The following is a 15,040-nucleotide window of genomic DNA, read 5'->3' as shown; positions in this document are numbered from 1 at the left end:
CAAGATATAAGATACAATTTGCTAAACGCATGAAACTCAAGAAGAATGAAGACCAAAGTGTGGACACTGTGCACCTTCTTAGAATTGGGAACAAAACAGATGAGCCTTTTAAACTCTGCTTTGACAGATACTTCCTAAAGTAAAGCTTGAAAAAAAATGAGACACACTAAGAAGCAGTGGGAATAAAAAGAAGGACAGAGGTGAAAGATACTGAGGAGAGCTGTTCATGAAGGATTCATCTTCAGGGAATTATGAACCTGTTCTGATCCCTATGAGCTGAGAAGTTCGGAAAGATACAAGTCACAAATGCTTGACTCTAGAGAGGAAAAGCAGTGTGGCGAGGAGCTTCTTCACTGGCCAGCCCTGAAAGGCCTGACAGAAAAAATACACTGAAAATGCCCACCATAACCATTATGTGAACCCAGATACTACCTGAGAAAGTCCTGCCTGTAAAGCATTCGAAAAGAGACAACAACATTGTGCCTGTGCTGTGCACTGACTCTTGTTTCAGGCTATGTGAATACAAGTGCTTCTTCTCTGAGACTTCAATCCTTAAGGTGCCCTGGTATGCCAATGGCTGTGTCAACACAGGTCCCTCCCACACTGCAGAAGAAGCAAATCCGACCCCTTTCTCCAGGAATAATATTTTATTCCTTAGAGTTTCATTCTTCATGTCTGGAAGGCTATCAGTTTGAAATACACAGTCTTCTCTTTGAATACAATTTTCTCCAACTCCTAATTTTTAAATTACTATCATTATTACAACAGACCCAAAGACAAATTTATTAAGCATATATCTTGTGTAAGGTTTTATGTCACATTATTAACATTGTTTTGTTTGAGCTCTGATAAACATATTATTCTACCTCTGTATCACCTGTTATAGATAAAAGGTCAAAAATTTGAATGATTTACTCAAGGTTATGAAGCTAGACAGTAATAGGGGCTGTACTTTATCCCAAAACATACTGGCAATGTTCTTTCCATTACAGTACCCTGACTCAGAATCTGATGGAAAATGCCAAGTGGGGAAAGTATGCCCAAGGGCAATGAAGGAGATACTAATATTCCACAAAAGTAAGGGAACAGCTGAATCGAGAGACAGGACAGTTTTCCAGAGGCCTTCTGCTGAGTTTTTAGACTGGGATGATTGATCTCCCATGTGACAGTTTCCTAAATTGCATGTCACCCAGAAAAATGTATAGTTTGATGGGACCACAGGAAAAAAAGCACTGTGGTGAAAGGAGGAGAAAAAACATTCAAGGAAGCACAAAATTTAATTAAAGAAAACATTAGATCAATTACGAATAAATGGAAGTATAAAATGTTAAGGTAAAACATGTATTAGTGTGACATTTGCATTTTTATGAAGTATGAATCACAAAGAAATAATATATGCAGCTAAATTTCAGTTAACTCCCTTTTAAAAGTCTTGTTACCATGGAAATGCCAAGAATGAGTTTTCACAGGATGTAAGATATGGATTTTTTGATTTCTTAAAAGCAGTTTAAATAAAAACTACCAACAGCATGCCCTCCTTTCATTTCTCTTATATGACCAGAGGCCAAGAAAATAAGAACCACCTAGACATCTATTCCAAAAGTTAGACACAAGAAAAACAAACAACCAGATACAGGATTTGCCTGTTGAATTTATTTTTATTCATATTTAGCCTCTGATATATTTTAATAAGTTCACTCAGAAAGCTATACCTATATACTTAGCAAAACATTCTAATTACCGAGGGAAAGGCAACTACTGTCTTCCTGGCATTCTTGATAATCATGTCACTGCTGGTTCAATTAGAATAGTTTTTAGTAACAGCTACTCTGACTATTGAGATCAGTTAAAATTCTACTATAAAGACTATCTTTGACACTAGCAGCAAAATTATTCTCCTTCTGAATTCCAGATCTAAGAAAAGTTGCCCTGGTCTCTAATGAGTAATAGAGGATTGAGGTTTCTAGGCTACAAAAATACTGTTGTGGTGAAAAAGGCAGAAACCTAACTCCAAAATCAATACTGTATTACTCTCTCGGCAGGCTGGAGCTGCTGGGTCAGGGGAATCATGAAAAATTCATGGTGGAGGTGGCCAAGTCATCCATAAGATAGAGAAAATGATGCTATATCTAAAGATCCCCCGAGCAATCGAAAGCACTTTATAGATTTCACCGTGGATAAGTGCTGGTGTGTTTCATCTGGTGCCTTAATGCTGCTCCAATCTTATTTTTGACAGTCAATGAGGACGTTCTGATCTATATTTACAGGATCCTGTTTATGAGAGTTTTTAGCCTCTTTGCTAGAGCTTGATGACAGTTGTCACAGGGATGTGGCCTGAAGCTGCTCAATCTTTATTCCCCACACTGCTTAGGGTAACAAACCTTTGAGTGATAGATAGATAGATAGATAGATAGATAGATAGATAGATAGATATGTATATAGATATATATAATTTAATTTTTATAATATCTCTGTTAATTAAGCATTCTTAAATTATATATCAGGAGGTAAAGTTTGTTCAGGGAGGTGAAATGACAGAGCCAAGATTACAAAGATTATAAGAATATAAATCAAGATTCTGACCTAACCATCTCTTTATCCAAAGACACCAAGCAGTTGAGATTAAACTAGACCTAGCCAATTCTCTACACTCTTGGCAGCATAGTAGGCAAAGCTCTGTGTCAGCCTATGCTATGGTCTCTAGCCCTTCCAATTCACTGTGTAGTCTCTTACCCTCATGTTTTCCTCCAAATACCTGCCTGTTAAAAACAAAATTCTTCAGCCTGAGCTCTTACTCATAATTCAAAATTTAATTCAAGAGCATTTTCTCCATGGCCCTAAGAAAAAGTAAAGTTAAGACAACTATTAATGGTGACCTAAATAACAGCTAACCATGTGTCCTTAGCAGTGATTATGCCCTGGAGAGAGGCTGAAGACCTTAAACATCCCTATTAGCTGGATGGAATACCTTCTTCCAAACCACATGAAATCCAAGATCCACATATACTGCAACAATCTACTATCTAATAATCTCTCATATCCTGCAACAATCTACTGCCTAATCTCTCAAATGCTGCTGTTTAGGATAACCCAAATTCTTCAGCTTGAATTCAGTAAGCAGTATTCCTTTATAATTGTATTTTCTTGTTAAATTGATGACTTTCCTGAAGGAGTCCTTTGTTCCAAATAGTAAGATTATCACAAATTTCTCAAAATGAACAAACTCTTTCCTTTTCTTGTTCATTTTCTTCACTGGTCCTACTCTGCCTTTGGTCTCCTATGTATTGTTTAAAGTCTTCTTGGAGCCTGATCTCTTCTAGGAAGCATTCCTATCTTATCTGGCTCGAGTAACCACTTCCTCTCCTTCACATATACCAAATATAACCTATCTATTTCATACCTTAATTATATTCTGCCTCTGGTGCTTTTAAGTCTAACAGTAGCCTACAGCAGGATTATGATCTCCTTAAGCCACAATCATCTGGCTCTCCTATATCTATTATTGACAGGCAGAGCACTATGTATAATATGCTAACATTCAGATTTCATTTGCTTGGACTTCTTCAACCTTGGTAATATTGTTTATATCTAGACTCTCAGTTACAACAAAAATTTAGTTTGATGTTTTATTGCTTTTATTGTCTCTTGAATAAAATATATTTTTTATATTTAATTGTACTTGTAATTCATTTTATATACTCCATATTCCATTTCAACTGCTCCACATTCTATACCTCCTCCTCATCACACCCTGTCTCCACATGGATGTGCCCACCCACCACCCTCTAAACTCCCTCAGGCCTCCAATCTCTTGAGTGTTAGGTGCATCATCGCTGAATGAACAGAGACCAGGAAGTCCTCTACTGTATGTGCGTTGAGGACCTCATATCAGCTGGTGTATGCTGTCTGTTTGGTGGTCCAGTGTTTGAAAGATCTCAGGGGTTCAGATTAATTAAGACTGCTGGTTTATAGGATCACCCTTCTCCTCAAATTCTTTCAGCCCTCCCTAATTCAACAACAGGGTCAGCTGCTTCTGTCCATTGGTTGGGTGCAAATATCTGCATCTGCCTCTTTCAGTTGCTTGTTGGGTCTTTCAGAGGGCAGTCATGATAGGTCCCTTTTTGTGAGCACTCCATAGCCTCAGTAATAGTGTCAGGCCTTGGGAACCTCCTCTTGGGATGGATCCCACTTTGGGCCTGTCACTGGACCTTCTTTTCCTCAGGCTCCTCTCCATTTCCATCCCTGTAATTCTTTCAGATAGGAACAATTATGGGTCAGAGGTATGACTGTGTAATGGTAACCCCATCCCTCACTTGATGTCCTGTCTTCCTGCTGGAGGTGGGCTCCATAAATTCCCTCTCCCTACTGTCAGGCATTTCATCAAAGGTGAGTCCTGTGAGTCTCTCACCTCCCAAGTCTTTGGTGCACTCTGGGGGTCCCCCCAAACTCCTATTTCCTGAGGTTCCCTGTTTACATTATTTCTGCAGGCCCTCAGGGCTCAGTCCTTTTTCCTCACCCAATACCAGAGAAGAAATCAATCATAAGTGGGGAGGAAGAGAGGGACTTGGGAGAGAAAGTAGATGGGGAGGGGGGAACCTGATCTGTTACAAAATAAAAATGTAACCAACTTTCTAGAACTATTGTTTTGGAAATCTGTGGACATTGTATTTGAGATACATGGGAGAAACAAGGCTATCTTCAGATATTATTTTACTAGGTATTTATTTCTGGGCTAACTCATTTGACAAATACCTTTAATATGCCAGGTTCAGTGTTACTTGGGCAGATAAAAAGATGAGAAAGACAGCCATGCTTCTCCAGGGACTCATAGTCTAAGGGAAAAAAGCTTCAAAGGAGATACTAGATGGGTCTATAAAACAGTAGCAGGCATTTGATGGATGGATTTTTAAAAAAGGGAAGGAATCACCATAAAGATCTGGAGGTGGAGCAGGTGAAACCAATCTCATGTACTTACTGCATTCCTTAAGCAAAGAAATTTAAATACTCTTCCAATATATATATTCCCATTCTATTCTAATTTTTGTTTGATTTACTTCCATAAAAATTGAAGCAGAAAGTCTTGGTATCAGAAGTTCCTCATCTAGCACAAGGTTTTAACACTGAATCATTTGTATCAAGTGGACCTAGAGAGCCTAGGGAGGTTGTCAAATAAGGTTCAGTCTCCATGGGAGAGGGACTGAACGGATACTGGACCCAAGCAGCACTTAAACTGCTGTGGTACACTAAGAGGCTTAATTATACAAATTGCCTTAGGATACCCAACCAGTAGAACTACCAAAGCACAAGGGAGTCAAGCAGAAAAAAAAAAAAAAAACAGAATAAGAAAAAAAGAAAAAGAAAAAGAAAATCTCACACTGGGGATGTTACAAGACACTATGCTTTTTGATATCTGTTTGGCAATGGCCTGACCAGACTCCAAATCAAGTTATTCTGTTCTTCCCTAAATATACATGGTGGTCTGAATAAGAACACAAAATACATAATTCTTTTGTGTCCTTTCTAAATGGCTTTTAAATGACTATTTATTGAAAACCTTCAGTTATATATTCTATATATGTGCACTATCATATATAATAATCACAAGGACTTAAGGAAGTCAGTGTTCCCAATACTCTATCTTACACACCACCCTTACCACTACCATTTTATAAGAAAGGAATTTGAGTTTGCTTTTAACAGGATCTCACTACGTAGCCATGGCTGGCTTGGAAATAGTTGCATAGGTTAGGCTGTCCTTGAAGTCACAGGATATTGAATGCTGCTAGGAAAATTTAACTTGTCGGTGGTCATACATCATGCAGTATTCTTTAAGTTGGAAAGAGTTTTCATGTAGCCAAATAACTATGCATGTAAAGAAAACAGAAGCCAGGCGTGGTGGCACACGCCTTTAATCCCAGCACTCGGGAGGCAGAGGCAGGCGGATTTCTGAGTTCGAGGCCATCCTGGTCTACAGAGTGAGTTCCAGGACAGCCAAAGGCTACATAGAGAAACCCTGTCTTGAAAAACCAAAAAAAAAAAAAAGAAAAGAAAAGAAAAGAAAAAGAAAACAGCTAGTTATGTTAGTGAAGGAAAATATAGACTGCTTCCAATTACTGGAAATGAAGATGCTTCTTTTCTGTGTTTATCAGTTATAAGGAAAAATTTTTTACATATCATTGTATGCTCTTGAAAAAAAGCATTGAATGAAAATTGATAAAATTTGCATATATAGGGCTGGGACAATAACTCATTCAATAAAGTGAAAAGATGAGTTGTTTACCAGCACCCACTTAAAAATCTAGGAGACAAAGATGCTAGAGAGGTGAGGTGGGAGTGGATGGGTAGGGGAGTACCTCTTAAAGGCAAACTGGAGGGGAGAGGAGTAAGGGGTTTGTGAAGGGGAAACCAGGAAGGGGGAATAACATTTGAAATGTAAACAAATAAAATGATTAATAAATAAAAGACAATAAAGGCAGAAGGTTAAGGCAGAAGGTTTAAAGGTATTAAAAAAAAAAAAAAAAACTGGGACAGGAGGGATGCCCAGATGTCCATGAGAATGAACGGAAATCTGCTGACAGATTTGAACTGACAGGGGTGGGGAGTAGGATGCATCTCCAGGAAAAGCCAGAGACCTGGGAAAAGGGAAGCGCCTAAGAATCAATGGGGGGAGCCGGGCGTGGTGGCGCACGCCTTTAATCCCAGCACTCGGGAGGCAGAGGCAGGCGGATTTCTGAGTTCGAGGCCAGCCTGGTCTACAAAGTGAGTTCCAGGACAACCAGGGCTATACAGAGAAACCCTGTCTCAAAAAAAAAAAAAAAAAAAAAAAAGAATCAATGGGGGTGTCCTTAGCTGTGAATCACAGCATTGGGAATATGGAACCTGAAGAGGCCACCGCCTGTAGCCAAGCAGGAACCCCAGTGGAGTGATAAGGACACCAGCCTACCCACAAAACTTTCAACCCAAATTGTATCCTGTCTATAATACAGGGATGGGGGATGGAACAGAGACTGTGAGAACAGTTGACCAATAATAACTGGTCCAACTTGAGATCCATCTCATGAGCAAGAACAAATCCCGGACACTATTAATGATACTCTGCTATTCTTGCAGACAGGAATCTAGCATGATTGTCCTCTGAGAGTCTCCACCTAGCAATTACCTTAGATGCACACACAATCAAACAGTGGATGGAAATTGGAGGGTCTTATGGAAGAATAGGAGGAAGGATTTCAGGCTCTAAAGAGATAAGAAACTCCACAGGAAGACCAACTGAGTCAACTAACCTGGACCCTTGGGGTTCTCAGAGACTGGACCACAAACCAAAGAACATCTACCATACACAGGCTGGACCTAGGCCTTCCCACACACTTGTAGTAGATATGCAGTTTGATCTTCACATGGGTACCAAACAACTGGAGTGCATGCTACCCCAAAAGCCCTTGCCTATATGTGGAATTGAAAGAAAGATGAAATTTCAAGACCTCTAAGTCATATAAAGTACTCAGAAACTGCTGGTTGTTTGTGAGCCCAGAGGCTGCCTGGGGCTGAGAACAAAGAAAAACAAACCTGGGTATGCCCTTAGTTAAAACATTCCTGGGAACATCTTGACCAGAAAGATAAAAGAGGAATGTGAGGACATAACAGGGCTATCTGAACTGAGTCAACAACTCACAGAACTCTGACACCCTGCACGTACATGTAATTTTTCTGCTGTTTGAATAAGCCAATAGTGTGTCGCTATGCTGAATTCCACACCTCTAAGCCCCTTACCCCATAAAAACCCCTAGCTTTCGAGCCTCGTGGCCGACATCCGTTATCTCCTGTGGGGATGCATGTCAGTCCGGAACTCCATCATTAAACTGCTTCATGTGATTACAGCAAGATGGATTCTCGTGTTTCTTTGGGTGCTCTCTCACTCCCGAGACTAGAGTGGGGGTTTCTGAAAGGGGATCTTACAGAATATGTTCTGGCTGGGTTGCCTTGTCTAACCTCAGTGGGAGAGGAAGCACCTAGCCTTTCAGAGACTTGATGTGCCAGAATAGGGGATACCCTAGTGACCACAACCTGCTCAAAGAAGGGGAGAAGACGGGGGAAGGACTCTGGAAGGGGGTGACTGGCAGGGGGCAGTGACTGGGATGTAAAATGAATAAGTAAAATAATAAGAATAAGAATAATATTTTAAAATGTAGATAACAAGAACCAGCCATATATGACAGAATACAATTTTACTTCAATCACCAGGAAAACAACAGGTGGATCTGTAGGGCTCAACAGAAAGCCAGTGTAACCTAAATGGCAAGTCCAAAGTCCTTACAAGAGATGTTCCAATATACAAGATGGACTGCTCTTAAGTAAATGCATCTGCAAGTAAACACACACACACACACACAAAGAGAAATAAGTGAGGTAAAATAATGATTAACTTAAAATTAAGTTAAAGGGAAAATATAGAAAATGGTAAGGTAATATAAATTTAGAAAATATGAATCAAAAGATGACAAAAATGCCATTGTCGTATTATAAAAACAAGAGGTTTTAAACCCAGGGACCAGAGTTTGAGATGTGTTCTGCCACTATTTACCTTTTTGTAAATTTCTTATCTTTACTTTTATCCTTATTATTTGAACACACACACACACACAAATCATTTTTCATTTCTCTCGTTTATTTTTTCCATAGCTACAAGGATTACAAATAAAGCAAAGAATTATCTTATATGCTCTATGAATACAATTTTCCAATGATTCTTATTGTTTGTTGGCAATCTACTGCCCTAAGAAATTCAGAGAAAGACAAGACAACAATTGCCAATGTAGTTCTGAACAAAAAGAACAATGCTAGAAGATTTCCACACCAGATTTCAAGCTATATTACAGATCTACAATAATAAAAGCAGTGTGGTAATGGAACAAAGCAGATGGGTAGCTCAATGGAACAAAAGAGGAGACACAGATTTTTGAAAGCATAGTCACTGTACAAAGGCAAGCCAAGTAGCTATTGTTGTTTGCTGTTATTACCATATGTAATGACTTAATTTTCTATCTCATTAATTTTACTATATTTACTGCTTAAGAGAGGAAAATGCATGCTATGAATGTATGGGTTTGTTGAGAATAAAGATGTAAAAGAATTGAGAAATAGAAAACACTAGCATACATTTTAGAGCCTTGCTCCCTACAGGTGATTCTTTTTTCAATTATAAAACAGTTCTTTGCCATGATCCACATATCTCTTACTCATATTGGTAAAAACGTATATCAAAATATAGCATAAAATAAAACACTGTACAATTATAAAGCAATATTTTAATATTTTCAGGAGTCCAGTAACCTGCAAATATACCCCCATTACTAAAATGCAGAGCATAACAGTCACTTTGAAATGATTTTTCCATGTAACATTCATTTTTCAAAATTAATCTCTATCCAGACTTTTAGTAGTGCATACAGGTTTTGTCTGACCTTATCTTTACACAAATGAGATTGTGTAGTATAGAATTTTATCACCTTTTCACTTTACTGTTGTGAGATTTCTCCCATGTTTTTACATGTAATTGCAGTTCATTTATTCTTTACGTTAACATCATTCTGTGTAATGAAGTCAACACAATAACAAAGCTTATGCCACTTGGTCATTACAAATAGTGCAAATGGAACATTTACCTTAGGTAATTTTGGAAAACAAAATAAACAAAACAAACAAAAAAAACCCCTATATTTCTATACCTGAAAAACTTGTATCATCTACAAAGTCAAAAGATATTTATATGGTTCCTTTTCTGATTGGACTTTTACAATGAATGTCCAAAAATAAAGTAGTTAGGAGAGGTGTCAAAAAAGTAGTTATACCAATTTTCATTTTCACCAATAGTATGTAAATAACCAGCTCAGCTTGAGACCCATCCCATGGGCAAGCACCAATCCTTGACATTATTAACGATACTCTGTTATGCTTGCAGACAGGAGCCCAGCATTTCTGTCTTCTGAGAGGCTCTAGCAGCAACAGCTGATTGAAACAGATACAGATACTCACAGCTAAACATTGGTCAGGAACTCTTACAAAGAGTTGGGGGAAGGATTTAAGACCCTGAAGTAGATGGGAACCCCAGAGGAAGACCAACCAAGTCAACTAACCTGACACTTGGAAGCTATCAGAGACTGAGTTACCAACTAAAGAACATATGCAGGATGAGATGAGCTTCCCCGACACATGCAGGAAAACTGCAGCTCAGTCTCCAATGTGTGTCCTCCAACAACTGGAGTAGAGGCTCTCCGTAAAGCTGTATGTAGCCCAACTGTGGTATCCATTCCCCAACAGGACTGCTTTGCCTGGCCTCACTGGGAGAGGATGCACCTAATCTGACAGAGACTTGCCAGAGTAGGAGAGAGACACAGGCAAGGCCCTACCCTCTCAGATGAGAAGGTAAGGGGAATGAGGGAGGGACTCTCTGAGGGGGAGAATGGAAGGGAGCATATAGATAGATAGATAGATAGATAGATAGATAGATAGATAGATAGATAGATAGATAGATAATGTTGTGGTTAATGGCAAATATTTAATTTAGTCTTAAATTCTCCTGGAAGAATTATCATCCAATATACCTGTGCCATTACACTATAATCTTTTACTTCTACCTTTACTGCTTATTTTAGATAATGTATTTGTGGTTTCTGTGTCTAGTATTCAAGTTTCCTCACTATAGAAAGCAAATCTGCTTCATCTTAGCACCTCTATTGGGACCTGACCAAACAAAACCAGAAACTGAGAGAACATTTGTAGGATAAGTGAATAGATTATATTTAATAATTGCTTTTGATATAAGAAAACTAGAATAAAAAGAAGTTGCTATCTTGGAAGAAGTCAACACATCAGTAGAACAATGGTATAGTTGAGGGTAGTGTCAGGTAGCTGTCTCCCACTTAGTTGCTCTTCCTGCTTCCCTTAAACAATAAGCCTACATAGAAGCTTTGGTATATTTTTCTCTTTCTTTTTTCTTCCTTCCTCGCTTCCTCCCTCTCTCCCTCCATCCCTTCCTTCTTCCCCCCTTTCTTTCTTTACAATGCAAAGGCCACAGTATAAATCTCCTGAGAGATTGAGAATGACGTCATGGTACCTGTAGGTATGCTAAGCCAGAAACCCCAACTAGAAGAAGGGAACTATGCTTCAGTTCCGACAAATATGCAAAAGACAAAATAGTAAGGGTTAGTTCTCTGCAAAAAAAACTCTTAAATGCACACATCCAAAATTTTCCCCAAATGAAGTACATAAAATGTTCTGAATCATTGGAAGCTATAGTATCTGATTTTAAAGTATTATGTAGACATGAAAAAATGAAACAGCTGCCAGATATGGCCTGACATTTTGTAGTTATGGCCTGATGCTAGAATGCTGCCAGATAATTTTCTCATACAAAGATATGTATTTAATTTTATAAAGCACCAAGGCGAATACACTGAGAAAGAGATGGGTAAAGGAGGTGAAATGAATTCTTACTATTAACACAATTTATAATGAAAGGACTCTGAGATTCTTTCATTTCCTTCCAAAATACGCAGAACCTTTTCATAAATTACTTAAATTATTTGGACATAAATCATTTTAATCAATAAATCTCTTTCATAGTTGCCTATGTCCACAAAGATTATAAGAAAACATGACAGTTTTTATCAGAACAATTTCTTGATCACAAATCTTCAATGAATCTCTGCTGTATACATAATAAAAGCCCTCAATTTTTGTTAGATACTCAATCAATCAGGTACAACCTACTCTCTTTAATTTTCACATTCTATTCTCTTTATGCCCTACAATATTCATGTATATACACTATCATTGTCTATTTGTATGCCTTTGTTCTGTGCTTGATATGGTAAAAAGGATGGGAGGGATAGAATAACATATATGTGTGTACCAGGCGCAGAGCCATGTGCATCAGATTCATCATATCATTTAATATTCATAATACTTCTTTAAAACTTAATCAAGCCATGTCTTCGACCACACTATTGAACTGAGTCTGCTTTTTGCCAACATCTTCAATGCCCTTCACATTCTGAAATCTAAAACCAATCATCCTCCCTAAACTTAAACTAATAGTAGCATTTTGACAGAAAACCCCTGTCATTTTAAAATAGTTTCTTTATCTGGCTAACTTATACTCTATATTCATTCTGGTTTTCCTCATCCTTCACTGGTTGATCCTTTTCTTTTTTTTATTATTTAAACAATTTTTTATTAGCTACTTTCTTCATTTAGAATTCAAATGCTATCCTGAAAGCCCCCCTACCCTCCTCCTGCCCTGCTCCCCAACCTACCCACTCCTGCTTTCTCGTCCTGGCATTCCCCTGTATTGGGGCATATAATCTTTGCAAGACCAAGGGCCTCTCCTCCCAGTGATGGCTAATTAGGCCATCAGTTGATCATTTTGAAAAGAAAGATTCTCCCCCATCGCCTTGATTACTAAATATTCCCCTTCTAAGTTCAGTCATTATAGCTTTCCTCTTTTGAAAATACAAGCATTCCCCCTGGGAATGTCTCAAATCATTGACACATTTGAAATACCATCAGTACTTATTGATAGTCCCTAATTTTATAACTTAACTCATGTCACCCAAGACATATTTATCTAATTTCATCCATATCTCTACCTGACCTATCTAACGAGTCTCTCAAACTAAAAATCCCCAAAACAGCCTGTTTCTTGGAGAATCTGCCATTTCATCAGTTACCATTTCCTGCTGATATCTCATAAGAAGCCCCTATGTTTCTAGAGTCATTTGCTATTCCCCAAAGCTAGTAACAGCATACAGGTGTGATGCACACCAATGGTATGTAACATATGGTCTGTACCTTTTCTAACTGTTCAGGCCTTTCTCTCCCCTCCGACAGCACTAGATTAACAAGAGGATAGACTTGGAAGCTGATAAATGGCATGTTACTGTTTCCTTCACTTCTCTTATTCTTTTTATCATCTGTCACATTTTCAACTCATTTCCAAAATAGAAAAAAAAGTATTAGGAAATACTAATAGTAAATCTGGAAGAAGGATTGATGGACCCAAGTCCATTGAACTGACAGGATGTGAAGGACTGATTTACCTGTGTTTTGCTTGCTACGGAAATGTCAACTTTCACTCCTATGCATGATATAATAATTTTAATTGTCTCTATTTTAGTGGTTATGTGTTCCTCAACTATTGGTGACATACTGGTCTACAATATACCAAAATAATTGTGCACAACAAAAAAATACATTCACTGGACTAAAAAGACTCTGGCTATAATTTATTATCTATGTAAATATTTCAGGGACAAAAAAAAAAATGGAACAGAGACTGAAGGAAAGGCCATCCAGAGACCGCCCCACCTAGGAATCCATCCCATCTGCAAACACCAAACCCCCACACTATTGCTGGTGCCAAGAAGCACTTGCTGACACTAGTCTGGCATGGCTGTTCCCTGAGAGGTTCTACCAGCACCTGACCAATACAGATGCAGATACTCACAGCCAACTATTTAACTAAGCCTGGGATTCCAATGAAAGAGCTAGGGGAAGGGCTGAAGGAACTGAATGGGATTGCAACCCCACAGGAAGAACAACATCAACTAACTGGACTACCCAGAGTTTCCAGGGACTAAACTACCAAAGAGTATACACAGAGGGATCAATAGCTCTAGCTGCACATGTAGCAGAAGATGGGCTTTTTTTGACCTAAGTGAGAGAGGAGGCCCTTGGTCCTGTGGAGGCTTGATGCCCCAGCATAGGGGAATGTTGAGAGTGGTGATGTGGGAGACAGTGAGGGGGTGGAGGAGTGCCCTCATAGAGGCAAATTGGAGGGGGATAGGAGAATGGGAGGGGGGTTGTGGAGGGGTAACCGGGAAGGGAGAAATCATTTAAAATGTAAATGAATAAAATGATTAATAAAAAATATTTCATAATTTTTGTTTAGTTTCCTGGTTTGTGAAAGGATTAATAACACTTACTTTGTAGGGTTTTTGTCTTAGAAATTATAGTAGCACAATCACAGAAAATAACACTCAATGGAAGCAATTGCCACCATTACTATTATTACCTTCAACGAACAATGATATTTTGTTTCACTTCTTTTCTCCAGCTTTTCTCTTCACTTTGAATACACTCCTATTATTCCCATAATAAAATTTCCTTAGCCATCCTGACCCACTTCAAGTGGAATCACATGTTTTTAGAAGCTTACTGCTCTGCAGCACTTAGTCAGTTACAGATTGGTGGGAAATTATCAAACATATTCTCTCTATAATAGGAGTATTTGCTGATGCATTAATTTAATGACTGTTACTGGTTAATTATTGAGTGATACTGGAACTTAGTTTAAGAAGAGAGGTTACATGAAGTGAGAAAAACTCACTTCTCAGCCCCCTTTTGCCCCCTTAGTTGCCTAAAGAGCCATGCCTATGTTGGACACAGCCTCACAGTGGTTCAATCTTGTCAGAAGTGTAATAATTAATAATAATGATGATGATGATATAATAAACACTTCTTTTTATCTCCCATGTCTGCCTCTTTTATACTCATTGCATTGCAATTTTGAAATAACTTACATGAAAGAAAATGTAAACACTTCCATTGCAAGGCAACTTTTGCAAACATCAAGATCCCTTAGTTCTAGAACCAGTTTCAGTAAGCAGGGTCTAAGCTCAGAGGCCTTTAATATCATCTGTATCTTCCATGTCCCAGGAGACTGTTTTCTCCAAGATTTCCCTCCTCTTTCAGTTGTTCTTTTAGTTGTTTCACTCACTGAGTGTAGCAAGTTAAGGCTTGAATGATCACAGAATCAAAGTCCCCATGTACAATGCTCCTTTTTATTGAAATAGTCTTCTTTCATACAATGCATCCTGACCACAGTTTCCCCCTCCTTTCACTCCTCCCAGCTCCTCCCAGTGCCCCTCCTTCAGACCTACTTCCCCTTCATTTTCCTTCTTATAATGTCCCTTTAACTGAGTGGCTCTGCTACTAAGTTTGTTCCAAGGACCAAGACCATAAATCCATATTCCTTGAACAC

The 15,040-nt window shown here is 38.5% G+C and overlaps 1 protein-coding gene across 3 annotated transcripts in view; it reads right to left on the bottom strand.

Annotated features, from left to right (window-relative positions):
• Agbl4 (ATP/GTP binding protein like 4) overlaps positions 1 to 15,040 on the bottom strand; it is a 1,132,428-nt gene that overhangs the window by 922,592 nt on the left and 194,796 nt on the right. The gene's annotated exons all lie outside the window — the stretch shown is intronic.

The sequence above is a fragment of the Mus caroli genome, chromosome 4 (genome assembly GCF_900094665.2).
Source record: "Mus caroli chromosome 4, CAROLI_EIJ_v1.1, whole genome shotgun sequence".
NCBI lineage: Eukaryota > Metazoa > Chordata > Mammalia > Rodentia > Muridae > Mus > Mus caroli.
The sequence above is the reverse complement of the archived record's forward strand: the minus strand, read 5'-3'. Positions and strand labels throughout refer to the sequence as shown.